The 15,780-nt window shown below is 39.5% G+C and overlaps 1 protein-coding gene across 2 annotated transcripts in view; it reads left to right on the forward strand.

The window, feature by feature from the left end:
- Positions 1-15,780, forward strand: part of TANGO6 (transport and golgi organization 6 homolog) — a 185,022-nt gene that overhangs the window by 151,800 nt on the left and 17,442 nt on the right. The gene's annotated exons all lie outside the window — the stretch shown is intronic.

The following is a 15,780-nucleotide window of genomic DNA, read 5'->3' on the forward strand; positions in this document are numbered from 1 at the left end:
GATTTGTCTTCCTGACTCATTTCATTGTTCATATGGAATCACTAAAGGGCTTCATTTCAAATGTCTCCTTTCTAGCTGTGAGTGCAATCCATGAGATTTTAGTCATTGCATAAATTAAACTTTTATTCCTCCTCCAAGTGGGTTTGGCTGGATTTCTCCCCAGTGTGTGGCCAGTCTAGGAAGAAAGTATATCTATTCATGTGTGTGCTGAGAATGAATGGCCTCTAAATTAATTTTCTGCTTGATTTTATTGGAAACACATTCCCAGTTGACTTTATAAAGAGAGTTTGCATTAATAATTCACTTCTTGGCATCCACAATGCTTGTCTACGGCTGGCACATCAGTATTTAACCAAGTGTCAGTGAAGCCATTAGGAAAGTGTTTGTTAAACACTTGGCTTTGTTCATGCTAGAATTTTGCCAAATCGAATTCCCGTCACCATTTTTGTACAAGCATTAGTTATCCCCCAGTTATTTTATCTAGGACCTTGACTGGAGTGGGGGACAGAGAGATCGTAACTCGACATTTCAGATAATGGTTTTAGGGTACTCACTGCTCTTGTTGAGAATCTGCTGTACAAAATGGAATTTTAAAAGTCAGTGTTTTTTTTTTTTTTTTTTTAACCCACTGTCAAAATCTACAAAACTCTTGACAAATATAGCATTGTTATGTAAGTTGTTAACAACAGAGGAAACTGGGTAAGGCGTATACAGGAATCTTCTTTATTGTCCTTGCAGCTTTTCTGTAAGTCTAAAATTATGTCAAAATAAAAATTTATTTTAAAAATTGAGTTACAACACTATTAAACTGAATCTTTAAAACTCTGTAAGTGCATACACCCTTACTCAGTGAGAGAGAGAAAAAGTGTGTGTGTGTATGTGTGTAGCATAGCAAATGTCTCTTTAGTAAAGTGCAAGAAGAAATAGAAATGGTATCCAGATTTTTTCACATCTGTATATAGCCACTGAAAGCAACACTGGTTGTCTCACCAGTACTGAAATAATTTGTAGCCATGGAAGGTTTGTGCCACTTTCAGAAAGCCACGTGAATGAAAAACCTCTGTTCTCCAAACTGTCTCCAGTCTGTACTCACTGAAATTTATAAATTGTGCTTACTCAGTGAATAAAGAAAAGGAAATGAGATGGGATGAGTGTACGATTTCTCTTCCTGTTGCGCCCTTGAGACCAGGTGTGTTAAGTCTTGTAATCGTAGGTGTGATTATCATCAGGGACACTTTAATGAGAAGCGGAGATAACCACAGAGCTTTCAATCTAAGATTTTCTTCACTGCTCTGTTTTGCCCCCAGGAACAGCTGAAATGAAAATGCCGCTTTGTTGGTGAAGTTTTGTTTTGTTTTGTTTCCTCTTAATCACTGTCTCTCAAGCTGCAGAGTGCCAAAAGATAATCCTAGGTTTCAGTGAATTCTCTGTGTCTCGTGGATGTGCCGGCCTACAAACTGTGGTCCCAGGAGCTTGAAAAGAAAGCAAAGAGTCCAGTAAGAAGTGAGGTCCAGAAGATCAGGAGATAGGATGAAATCAGAGAGGGAAGACATTACCACCCCCACCAATGGGGTAGCTTTTACCTCTTTCCCATTTGTACATAGCTAGAATAGCCACTTTGGAGGGAAATATAGCCTTCTCTTTCTTAATGAAGCACTTTCTCTGCTTAGCCCTGTTTTGGCCTTTTGATCATATCTGTTTATTTACTCATTCCCAAGTATAACCTGCAGCCAGAAGGGAACCCCCTTTATAAGCTAATTCTGCCTTACCTTTGCTGAAAATTGAATTTACAAGGAATACCCAGGAGAGGAGATATGTTTAGACCTGTGCTTTCTGTTGGCCTCAGAGTTAAGAACAGCCCTCCTTATCATGGAGATTATGAGATGGGAGACAGCATGGGAAAATTGTGCCTAACTCTCTAACTCTTCCTAAGTTAAGTCTTTGCAAGGTGACTTGTTTATTCTGACAATGGTAAATGTTTAGAGCATCCATATTATTAGAACATTCATCCATTCCAAAGACAGTAATGAATAATTGGAACAGTAATGGCTGAGCAACAGCCTACCAGTTGTATCTGGGAGGCACGCAGTGCATTAGGGGTGCATGCATGCTTAATTGCTAAGTCGTGTTCAGTTCTTTTGCGACCCCATGGACTGAAGCCCACCAGGCTCCTCTGTCCATGGAATTTTCCAGGCAAGAATACTGGAGTGGGTTGCATTTCCTTCTTCAGGGGATCTTTCCTCAGGGATCATACCCTCATGTCCTGCATTGGCTGTTGGCTTCTTTACCACTAAGGCACCAGGAAAGCCCTTTTAAAGATTTTTGAATGAGTGATTTGGTGTGACGAGAGGCTCTCAGAATCCTGACCGTATATTTCCCTTAGGAACAATAGTTCAGTATCCATTAATTCAGGATCTGTTAATTCAGTGTTCACACAATTTTATAGAACATAACTATTAATATTATGAATAACAAGAATCAACTATATATACACTGGGGAAAAGGTTGAGTATCTTAAGAAAAAGAATGAATGATTTGGGGTTGACCATAGTTCTAGATTTATGTAGGTAACTAATACCACAGTCCTCTGCATAGTTTACTGAAAGTTGACTTAGAAGAACTGTGAGGGACTTTCCTGGCAGTCCAGTAGGTAAGACACTGCACTTCCACTGCAGGGGGCATGGGTTCAAGCCACATGGATTTGATCCCTGGTCAGGAAAATAAGATCCTGCATGGTGTGGTCAAAAAAAACACAAAAAACTGTGAAATACTTTAGAACTTTGCACACAGGTTTGTAGTGACTAAGTATGATGGCATTTTAATATTGAAGTTTTCTCCCTTGTTTTTTAACATTAAAAAGTAATTACAGCACATACCATTTCTTCCTTCTAATCCCTAATTTTAAGTGACAAAAGAATAATCTATACTCTAATGGGAGATAAGTAAGTCAGCTTTAGAATTTATTCCTTAAAGATGACAACCAACCCTCAACACCATCTTGTATCTTCAAAAATATGCAAAATCTAGAAACATCTTCAGGGAGAAGAGTTTGAGATTAATTATTAATTGATGGTTGAGTCAAGTTCAGAGCCAAATACAGGCCTCCACCCAGGAATTTTTTTTTATATTTATTTATTTGGTTGTGCCGGGTCTTAGTTGCAGCTTGTGGGACCTAGTTCCCCAACCAGGGATTGAACCCAGGCCCCCTGCATTGGGAGCACAGAGTCTTAGCCAGTGGACCACCAGAGAAGTCCCAGGAATGGTTTTTAATTCCTTCTTTCGAGTCCAGTGTTGGACTCTGATACTAGAAGTCTGTTCCCAGTAACTTTAGAAATAGTGGGTTCACTAACTTTTGTGCAGTTGGAAGTTGCTCTTCTACTTTTCTGTGAGAGAAAAGGCAAAAACCAAGGCTTAAAAAAGAAAGAAAAAAGAAGAGATGTGTGTATGATGTTATGTTTTTTTTATGACAGCAGTCACACATGGTTCATCCAAAAGATTAGTGAATGCATCCTGGGTTCAACCTTGTGCCTGTCTGTCCAGACTGAGAACTAGAACCCAAGGGGGGTGTGACAGTCTCTGATGCAGCAGGTTATAAGTGAACTGACAGACTACATGGAATCTTTTCTTCATTTTATTGGCTTTGTTTTATCCCCAAAGTTATTTTGACATTTGTTGTGGGGTTTTTTGGTGCTATGGGTGCAGTTAAATGAGCCCAGTTTCCTTCCCAGAGCTGGTTCCACAGACACCACTCCTTTTAACAGATCAGAAGTTCCATATGACGAGCAAATGAAAAGAACATTTATTTTAAAATGACTGGGATCCAGGTAATAATTACTCCTTTGTAAACTTTGAAAAAGAGCTGGGGAGAGCCCTTTCAAGACTGAAATTAAGGAGCATCACCCCTTTCTGGGAGCATAAAGCCACTGCCAGTTGAGCAAGGCAGGAGTTCTGTCGATCATCCACTACTGGCCCGGGCTTAGGTGTTTACCTCTTGATAGTATTAATAAAAGGCATTTAATAGGAATTCAGCATTTTGGGACATCGTTTATGATGCTCTGGAGACAGAGGCATAGAAGGGTTTTAAAGTGTGTTATATCCCCTACAGACACTTCCCTCTGACTCACTCTTAGACATTCTTCTTGCTGTTGCCCCATTTCAGTCGTAGAGAAAAAGTCCTCTTAGGCCCTGTATCAGTTTCCTAGGGCTACCATAACAAGTACCTCAAATGGGGTGGCTTAAAACAACAAAATTTTACTGCCTTGGAACTCCCCAGGGTGGTTCAGTGGTTAGGACTCTGCACTTCCATTGCAGGGGGGCATGGGTTTGATCCCTAGTGAGAGAACTAGGATCCCACATGCCACATGATACAGCCAAAAAAATATAAAATGAAATAACTTTAAAATAATATAATAAAGTAAAATATTTACTGTCCTGTAGTTCTGGAGGCCAGAAGTGTAAAATCAAAGGGGACTATGTTCTCTCCAAGGTTAATTGGGAAATTCTTCCTTGCTTCTCCTCAGCTTACAGTGGTTTGCCGGCAATCCTTAGTGTTTATTGGCTTGACACTGCTTTATTCCAGTCTCTGCCTCTGTGGTGATCTGCATGCTCCCTCTGTGTCTGTCATTACATGGCTTTCTTCTTGTGAGGACACCAGTCATATTGGGTCAGGAGCCCACCCTGCTCCAGTATGACCTTATCTTAACTAATTGTATCACTCCAACTCTGTTTCCAAATAACGTGGAGTCACATTCTGAGGTACTAGGCATTAGGACCTAAACATAGGGGGAGCGGAAGACAAAATTTAACTCATAACAGGCCCTTAGGGTTCCATAGTCCTTTCTTTTGGTGCTTATGCTTCTCCACCTGTTCGTTATTGTTGCATCTTGAGAAGAGCCTGTTCTGTGTGGAGTGTCTCAAATATCAAAGACAACAATGATGAGGATTATAGTGGGGATGTTGTTATTATCATTACCACCATAACCACCACTAATGTCTGATCCACAGATTTGCTGGGTTGTTGAATGACTGTTGAAAACCCACCAAAGATAATTTTATATTCAATCCAAATGAATAGGAAATTTCTTTCTATCATATCAGCCCCTCACCCTCAGTCATCTCAGATTTTGCAGTTGAGCCTTTCAACTCTGCAAGCATCTCACAATTGCATACATCACCTCGTTCCTCCTCATGATTGTTACCAGCTTGACTGGGAAAATGCACAAGAACCTAGAAGCTTTGTAGTTATTGAACCAAAAGGACTTATATGTTTGGACTTGATTTAACCTCCAACACTGTTGTTTTCCCTACCACAAGGAAGCGGTGGATACAGCACCACAAAATAAGAAGAATCATGTTATCTGCTCTCATAACGCAGGCACTGAGCTAGTTCGTTGCTGTATTGTCTCACTTGATTCCTTCAGGACCTCTGAGGGGTAGGTGTTGTTACCACCATTTTACAGATAGCTAAAGGAAGCCCTTCAGAGGTTAAACAAACCACTCAAGGTCACACAGCTAGTATTGAGTGGTAGAGGTTTAAGCCCTGGCTGCGTTTCTGTAAGGCCTGTGCTCTAGCTGGCTTTACTGTTCTGAATGTTAAACTGCTTATTTTTTAAAAAACAAAGACTGGATAAAGATTATTTTTTAATGCAAAGAATTACACCAATAATATGTGAAAATATACAATAAGCAGTCACTGGTTTAATTTCCCATGCTGAGAATGTTTAAAGCAGTGTTGCAGTTTATTGAGTGGAGACTTGGTACCAAGTTTCAGTTCCTATTTAGCCATATACTTTCTCTGTAAATAGCAAGTTCTCATCCCTTCCCTCTAGCAAGGTGTTGCCAAGAAATTGTGATGACTTTCTTTACTTCCTAAGACCCAGTCAGACCAGAAGCACAACTTTTCAAATGTTCATTCCCACACATTAGAAATTAAATGTTTAGTCAGTAATGAATGCTTGTTTTTCCAAGGATCTCTACCATCTCTCTCAAAATTTCTATATGGGATAGTGATTCAGAAGTCATGCCTTGAAACCCCTGAGTTAAAGAGGGTTTGCAGCTAGATAACCCTGGAGATTGTCAGGGGCATTTTTCAGTGGTGTATTTGTTCTAAGCTCTGAGCCAGGGTCCTAGAGAGGCACTGGAAAGTTGTCAGGAGAGGAGTAGGACCAGGCTGGAGACAGACCCAGACTGAGGGAAGCTGTGAACAGAAGAGAGGCAAGGCCAGGTCCAGGCAGACAAAGACACTTCTGCAAGGCCACTGCTGCTGACCCAGAGGAAGGTAAAATGACCGTGCTCTGTCCATCAATAGCACAGTAGCCCCTTCTCCCCTCACCTTGTAGGTTTTTCTGACATAATTTCTAAAATTGAGATATAACTGATGTAACGCATATCTATAAAATTAGTCTACAACTCAAGGTTTTTAGTATATTCATTAACTTGTGCAAACATCACCACCATTTAATCCAGAGCATTTCATTACTTTCAAAAAGAAGCATTGTACTCATTAGCAGTTATTCCCCCATGACCCCCTGAAACCCATGGCAACCACTACTGCCTATGGATATCTACTGTGGATAGCCTACTTTCTGCCTATGGATTTGCCTTTTCTAGATACTTCTTATAAAAAAGAACCATAAAATGCAACCTTTTGTGTCTGGCTCCTTTTGCTTAGAATAATGTGGTCAAGATCATCCATATTGTAGCATGTATCAGAATTTCATTACTTTTTATGGCTGAATAATATTCCACTATGTGGATCTAGCATATTTGTTTACCCATTCATTCATTCATTGATGGACATTTGGGTTATTTCCACTTTTCAGGTATTTTAAATAATGTTGCTATGAGCATTTGTGTACAGGATTTTGTGCAACATATGTTTTCAGTTTTCTTGGATATATACCTAGGAGTGGAATTGCTGGGTTGTATGGTGCCTCTGTGTTTTGCTTTTTGAGGAACTGCCAGACTGTTCTCCAGCTGCACCTTTTTTTATTTCTATCAGCAGCACATGAGGGTTCCAAATGTTCCACATTCTCATTAGCTCTTGTTATTGTCTATCATTTACCAGATTTATAGCCATCCTACTGGGTGTAAAGTGGTGTACTTTATTTATTTTAGATTTTATTGTAGTTGATTTACAGTGTTAAGTTAGTTTCTGATACACAGCACAGTGATTCAGTTACATGTATTCTTTTTCATTGTAGGTTATTACATGATACAGTAGGACCTTATTGTTTATCTGTTTTGTATAGAGTAGTTTGTATCTGCAAATCCCAAACTCCTCATTTATCCTTCCTCCCCTTTGTCCATTTTGGCAACCATATGTTTGTTTTCTGTGTCTGTGAGTGTTTCTGATTCATAAATAAGTTCACTTGTATTTTAGTTCCCACATGTGAGTGGTATCATATGATACTTGTCTTTCTCTGTCTGGCTTACTGCACTTAATATAATCTCTAGGTCTATCCATGTTGCTGCAAGTGGCATTATTTCATTCTTTTTTATAGTTGTGTAGTATTCCATTGTATATATGTGACCATATCTTCTTTATTCATTTATCTGTTGATGGACGTTTAGATTGCTTCTGTGTCTTGGCTATTGTAAATAGTGCTGCAATGAACATACATCTTTTGGAATTATGGTTTTGTCCAGGTATGTGCCCATAAATGGGATTACTGGATCATATGGCAACTTTATTTTTAGTTTTTCAGGAACTTCCATGCTGTTATCCACAGTGGCTATACCAGCTTACATTCCCATCAGCAGTTTAGGAGGGTTCCCTTTTCTCCACACTCTTTCTAGCATTTATTGTTTGTGGAATTTTCACTGATGGCCATTAATGATGGCCATTCTGACTGGTGTGTATTTTTTTAACTTAGTAATTTTTATTTGATTTCTCTGATAATTAACGTTGTTGAGCATCATTTCCTATGCCTATTGGCCATCTGTATGTCTTCTTTGAAGAAATATCTATTTACATTTTCTGCCTATTTGTTGATTGGGTTATTTGTCTTTTTGTTATTGAGTTGCATGAGCTATTTGCATATTTGGGAAATAAAGCTCTTGTTGGTTCCATTGTTTGCAAATATTTTCTCCCTTTCTGTAGGTTGTTTTCTTTTTGTTTATGGTTTCCTTTGCTGTTCAAAAGCTTATTAGTTTGATTAGTGCTCATTTGTTGTTGTTTGCTTTTTTTCCTATTGTCTTGAAAGACTGACATAAGAAATATATGCATTCTTCCTCCCCATTCTCGTTATACAACCACATTACAGTTTTTACTGTATAGCATTTAGTGTTTATATTATTGTGACTATAACTATTATCTATAGCTGAGCCATGTAATATGATTATGTGATTTATGTCAGATTTATGATTAATGTTCTCTTTTAAGAGTTTTGTGGTGGCATGTCTTATATTTGCCTTTAAGTCATTTTGAATTTATTTTTGTGTTGGTGTTAAGTGTTCTGACTTGCATACCACTGTCCTGCTTTCCCAGCATTACTTGTCAAAGAGACTGTCTTTTCTCCACTGTATACTCTTGCCTCCTTGTCAAAGATTAATTGACTGTAGGATTTGGGTTTATTTCTAGGCTGTATTATGTCCTATTGATCCATATGTCTGTTTTTATGCCAATGCCATGCTGTTTTGATTACTGTAGCTTTGCAGTAATGTCTGAAATCTGGAAGGATTTTGCGTCCATCTTTGTTCTTTTTCCTCAGAATTGCTTTGGCAATTCTGGGTCTTTTGGATTCCATATAAATTTTAAGGTTATTTGTTCTAGTTCTATGAAAAATGTGGGTAATTTGATATGGATCATATTAAATCTGTAGATTGCTTTGGGTATTATGGTCATTTTAACAATATTAACATTTCTAATCCAAGAGCAGGGATTATCTTTCTGAATCATTTTCAGTTTCCTTTTTCAATGTTTTATAAAGTTCTCTGCATATAAGTCTTTCACCTCCTTTGTCAGGTTTATTCCCAAGTATTTTTTTTTTCAATACTATATTAGAGGGGATTGTTTTTTACTTTCCTTTTCTGATATTTCACTATTAGTGTAAAGAAATGCAACAGGTTTCTGTATATTAATCTTGTATCTTGCTGATGAGTGCTTTTTAAAATGTTTACTCTTACATTTCTAAGTAGCATGCTTATACTTTTCTTTCTTGATTTTTCAGTTCATTTAATGACTTCTGACTAGATCTAATATGTACAAGTGGGATGTCGTCATTATGTTCCTCAGGTATAAAAAACTGGCCTGCAGTGAGAAGGAATGAAACAGCAGAGTATATGTGGCTTAGACTTAGAGCATGAACTCTAGGACTAGAATGTCTAAGACTGAGTCCCTTTGGTTTCCTCATCTGTAAAATGGGGATAATAATAGTACTATTGTATAGGGTTGTTGTGAGAATTAAATGAACTTCTTTATGTAAAGTATTTGGAATGTATAGGTTCTAAAAACTCAATATGTATTAGTTATTATTAGTGTGTTCCCCACAAATATATGCATTCCTTTTCCCTCTTCTCCCTATATAACTACATTACAGTTTTTACTGTACAGCATTTAATGTTTATATTATTCTGACTATAACTGTTATCCATAGCTGAGCCACGTAATATGATTATATTTCCTTTTGTATATGAATTTCAGCCTTCTCTGAGGTTAATAAATGTCTCAGGTTTACAGTTGTTCCTTTTCTATAAATCTATTATGAATTCATCCCCAATCTCTGCTAAAAGTTTATAAATCTCTTAAAAGTTTCAAATACATCAAGTACTCTAATATCTTCACATGACTCCTACAACCCTTCATCCACTGGCCCTTCTCTGGACCCATTACTTTCTAAACCTGTTGCAAGATTTAAGAATAGAACACTTAAAAGCTCATGATGCTCTGTGTGCATGGGCAATACTTATGAACAGGTGGACTTTATAGGAGGGTGATCTGGCCAATTCATTGGGAGATTCTGACTTAGTTTGAAGTCTTGTCTTTGAGTCTGGTTAGAGAAGAACTGTCTTGTCTCCTTCCTAGAGGATGTGAGCCTGGCTGCCCGGGTTCTGAAAGACAGGTGTAAGGAGGAAGATGGCAGTCTCACCATTCAGTGTGTGGACTTTCACATAATTGTTCTGTTTTCAACATGGCAACCTCATCCTTAACTACATCTGATGTCCATCTATCCAGAGTCTCTCTAATTGGACCTCAAGAAGATAAAACTCTATAGACTTCTGCTGTGGTTGGGGAGAGGCAGTCACCTGGATACTCTGAGTGGAAGACATTAGGGGACCTAATACTACTCATACACACTTCTAACCAGGGCTTCTGTTCATCTCCATGTTAAGAAGTATAGCCCATCAACTCCTAAAGTTTTTTGCGTTTCTGTGGTGCATTAGACTTGTTCTGGGCTTCTTAGATTTAAGAATCAATTTACTATCCAAATCACACACTTCTGAGAGGACACTATTAATAATTATAGCATCACAGTAGATGTAATCTGTACTAACCTGGGCAAATCAGAACCATGACCCTAGGATTCATCCAGCTGCTTTCTAGCATCTAAACTTTTGTTGCCATGGCCTTGTTAGTTCTTTTTGTTCTAACAGCAGCATGACCACTGATGGTAGCCCAGTGTGGCATCTTACGTCTAACATTGAAATATTCTCTCTCTGGCCTCAAATGCAAAAATTTCTGGGAAGAAACATAATGTGCCAGCTAAGATCGGATACCCATCCCAGGTCAGCCAGCATGGCTGGGCCAAGTGGGGCGTGTGGGGTTGCTGATTTGTATAAAACCAGGTTCAGCCTCCCCCATAGCCATTTATGAGAGAAGAGGCTGGAGCCAGTGTCTGGGAGTAGGGGATAGTCCCGTAGATTTCCTCAACAGTAACTTGGCCAAATCAATATGACATTAGTGATGGATTTAAGAAGTAAAACTGAAAAGGTTGGGACTCAGTACCGTACTGTTTCTGCTAAAATATAAATGTGCAACTTTTTCTAGTGATAACATAAGTGACAGTTTGGAAGACCTAACATTTAAAGACTGCTCCCTTTCTGCCTGTTCTGCATAATCATTTACATAGATTTACATATGTTAGAACCTGAGTTTTCTTCTTCTGCATCAGACTTAAGCTATTTTATTTTCTGTAGGATAGCTTTATCCTTACCCTTCCTAATCTGATCTAAAATCGCCAAGAAGATACTATCATTTAAGCACAGAATTTTGAAATATTCGTGGTAGAAAAGGCCTTAGAGCCTATTTCATTTATAATTCACAAAAAATTTCACTTTGCTTGTTAGTTCCGTGAGTTGCTCCTTCAACATGAGGTGTCCATGGTCAAATAACTTTGGAAAATGCTGTGTACTGCTGTATACTCCCCTCCTGGAGATTCTGTGTGCGTTTGCTTGTTAAGGGGTTTGAGAATCCTGCAACAAAGAAAACTAGCAGCTTCCTCAGCTGTTCAGCCATTTAACAAGGAACCCTGTTTTCATTATAAGCATGCCAAGTAATAATGTTCCATGGGACATACTTTAGAAAATAATCCAACCATCCTATTTTATGAATGAAGAAACAAAGTTCATGAAGAGACTGCAGTTAAGATTTTCCGAAGGTAATGCCAGGAAGGATTAGCATTGTTTCCAGTTATTCTTGGGAGCTTACGTTGGTCAAGGGCTCGTGAGAATATAGTATCTCCCCCTCTTCCTCTTGCTTAATTCTCTCACCCACTTGAACAAGGTTCACCTTTTTATCCATAGTGTCTTAGGTCACATCATGAAGGTGAATTGGAGCACAAGATAACCATCATATGTGGAAACATCAGTGTCAGCTCCCTTTCTCTAGATCAGAACCAACATACTTTGATTACAACAAGTTATTTTAACAAATATTTTAGAGCTCCCCTTTTTATCCTCCTGAAATGAAATGTATAGCTCCTTAACCTACCTATATTTAAAAATCAATGTAATATTCAACTATAATATAAAGAAGGAATAAAATAATAGTATTTTATAATAACATATTTTAATATAGAAATATCTAGGCCAACTCTAAAGATACAATGAACTGTTCAGTTCCTCTTCTATGTAGAATCATCATGAATGTAACGGTTACAAATACAAATCAATAATAAATATCTTATACCAGCTACTGAGAAATAAGTTGAGTAGCCTGATTTTCCAAACTGGTAAACTGCTCTCTGTAAAATTCCAAATACATAGAAATATTATCTTCTCTCAATTTATATAGTTCTTACATTCTTAAAAAATTCAGTGTATAATACAACCTAGTGAAAATACTTTTATTGAGCATTTATTAGATGGTAGCACATATATTTAAGTGCTTTAAATTAATTCATTCATTGAAGTTTCATAATGATCCCACTTAGGTACGATTAATATCCCCATTTTATACATGGGGAAACTAAGACAGAGAAGATAAGTAACTTGTTCAGCAACTATTTAGTAGTAAGTTACAGCCCAGTCAGTGAACCTGGGCAGTGCAGCTCCTGAACTTGTACTCACAGGTTCTGTGACTGTCATCTGAAGGACTCAGAAACTGAGTCACTTGGGCATTTTCTACATAGAACACAGCTAATGGAAGGTGACTTCGGATCCTGGAAACCAAAAGGAAAACAGACCAGAGTCTCTCTTTACTGATGGTTTACTGTCTACCCTGGAGAAGGACAGAGAGGGAGAGGAGAGTGTTGGGACCAGCCTCGGACCCAGATGCCCTGCTCCTGGGACTTGCCAGAGTGAACTGTTCAGAGAGCAGAGACAGAAAACAGCCCAGGCTTCATTTTTATTCTTCCTCATGTTCCTCTAGCCCTTGCCAAAAGCATAAGCCAACCATGGACTATGCCATCTAGCAACTTCTCATAATGGACCCAGAACTGAAAAGGAAGGGAGCTGAAAAAAACTGAAAGAGACACAGTACCTCTGGGGCTGCAGGCTGGGAAGTGAGGCTTGGGACTTCCCTCCTGCCCTGCAGCCTGATTGAGAATCTGCTCTTCCTCTAAGAGTGATTGTGCTAATAATCAGATAGGCCTCTGGGTTGCAAAACCCACTTATCTTTGCTCCATCCTCTGAAAGGGCGAGGTTCTGACTAAGGGTAGTCTTCTTGGAGTAACTTAAAAAGACAGTTTGGATTAATGCTCTGGGGTCTGTTCCAGCTCATTGCTCATCACCCCACAGTGTGTTTGCTCTTAGCAAATCTGCTCCAAACAAATTTTGTGTTCTCTGAGGTTTAGTATTTAATAATGATGTAACTAACATGTATTAAGGGCCTACTGTATGCCAGGCAGGAGAAGGAAATGGCACCCCACTCCAGTACTTTTGCCTGGAAAATCCCATGGACGGAGGAGCCTGGAAGGCTGCAGTCCATGGGGTCACTAGGAGTTGGACACGACTGAGCGACTTCACTTTCACTTTTCACTTTCATGCATTGGAGAAGGAAATGGTAACCCACTCCAGTGTTCTTGCCTGGACAATCCCAGGGACGGGGGAGCCTGGTGGGCTGCCGACTTTGGGGTCGCACAGAGTTGGACACGACTGAAGTGACTTAGCATCGCATATGCCAGGCAAAGCACTGAGTTCTTTTTTTTTTTTTTTTTGACTGTGTCAGGTCTTAGTTGCGGAATGTGGGCGTAGTTGCTCTGTGGCATGTGGGATCATAGTTCCCTGACCAGGGATTGAACCTGCATCCCCTGGATTGGAAGGTGATTCTTAATCACTGGACCACCAGGGAAATCCCAAGCACTGAGTTCTTCGCATGCTTTATCTCATTGAATCCTGACAATCCTGTGAGATAATTATGCTCATAACCCTATTTATGGGTAAAAAAATTTAAGTCCGGAAAGTTTACATTTAGGTGCCCAAGTCAGACAGAAGAGAGCTGAGTCAAACCCAGGTTGCTTCATTGCCAGCTTGTCTGTTCTGAAGGAACTAAGAAGAATAGGCCTGAGATTATACTTGAGGAAGAGGTAAACTGTTACAAGTGTACTAGGACAAACCTGGATTCCTAGGACTTCTTTCCTTCACCATGGGACTTCTACTCTTTAATTCTCCTGATTAGCAGATATTCAGTTACTCAGTGTGGTAAGGGAGCAGCCAAAGAGATCTTTCTGAAATGCAAATCTGAAGACCTGTCCTCAGCTAACATTTTTTTCAAAGGTTCCCTGTGGTCCCTAAGATAAAGGCCGGGCTCCCTAGCATGACGGGCAGGTCCTTTATAATCTGGACCCCTTTGGACTTTATAACTCTGTCTCCTGTACTTCCCCCCAGGAGCCCTGAGAACCTCGCACCAACCCCACATAGTCAGTGTAATATTTCTTGCCTCCAGATATTTGTCCATACTGTTTCTTATGCCTCAAATGCCTTCTCCTGCCCCAACCTGTCCATCTGATAAACTTGTATTCATCGTTTAGAACTCTAAATGTTAAATGTTCTGGTCTTTGTAAAAAGCCTATCCTGATTTCTCAGGCAAATTTAGTCCTTCTTTTTCCAGGCTCTACAGTAGTTTATGTATCAGCTCAGGACCACAGTAGATATTGCACTTCTTTGTTCACCTCTGTTGTTGACAGGGGGCAGCCCCTGAACACACTGATCATATATATATATATACATATATATATATATATATATATTTTTTTTTTTTTTAAAGAAAATGTGGTAAAGGGACTTGCCTGGTGGCCCGGTGGCTGAGAGTCTGTGCTTCCAATGCAGGGGCCCTGGTCAGGGAACTAGATCTCACATGCCGCAACTAAAGACTAAAGATCCCACATGTTGCAGCAAAGATTGAAAATGCCACAACTAAGACCCAGTGCAACAAATAAATGAATAATTTTTTAAATGTAGTAAATATACATGACACACACAGCACGTCAGTAGCATTAAGTACATTCACATTTTTGTACTACAACCACTGGCATCCCTCTGCAGGACTCTTCGTCTCATAAAACAGAAACTGTGTACCCATTAAATGCTAACTCTCCCCCTCCTTCAGCCCCTTCCAATCTAGGGATCGAACCCAGGATCTTCCCAACCCAGGGATCAAACCAAGGTCTCCTGCATTGCGGGCAGATTCTTTACCAGCTGAGCCACCAGGGAAGCCCAACAATACTGGAGTTGGTAGCCTATCCCTTCTCCAGGAGATCTTCCCAATGCCAGGAATAGAACCAGGGTCTCCTGCATTGCAGGTGGATTCGTTACCAACTGAACTGCCAGGGAAGCCCACCCTTCAGCCCCTAGCAATCTCTGTCCTGTCCGTCTCTGTGAATCTGACTACTTTTCCACTCACTCTTATATTCCCCAAATCTGGCACATTGCTTTGCACAGAATAACACTTAATAAACGTCTGTTAAGAGAGTGCATGGAATCTTTTGTCTAAGATGCATGGAGCAATACATGTCTAAAATTTCTTTGTACCCGCCTTTGCAACAAATAGACTGCTTAGATCTTAAACTGGAAATTCTGGGGCTTCCTAACTTGTCCAGTGTTCACCTTTCCCCAGATCAGAAGTTGCCCAAATAGGTGTTCTCGTTAGGAGGGAGTTTTACCTTCCTTACTCAGAAACGCCTACAGTTTTCATTGCAGTTGGGTTGTAGACATGCTGTCCCCAGATCAGCTGGGAGGAGTCCTGAGGCATGGTGACAGAAAGAATACTGACAAGCAGCCAGAACTGGCTGCATTTGAAAACTTGGCTTCACACACTCACACACACTTGTGTATGTGTGTGTGTGTATACGTTGCTGTCAAAATTGTAGCATATGTGTTTTCCTTACTTCCTCCCATCTGAGC

This window comes from Bubalus kerabau, chromosome 17, assembly GCF_029407905.1.
Source record: "Bubalus kerabau isolate K-KA32 ecotype Philippines breed swamp buffalo chromosome 17, PCC_UOA_SB_1v2, whole genome shotgun sequence".
Lineage (NCBI taxonomy): Eukaryota > Metazoa > Chordata > Mammalia > Artiodactyla > Bovidae > Bubalus > Bubalus kerabau.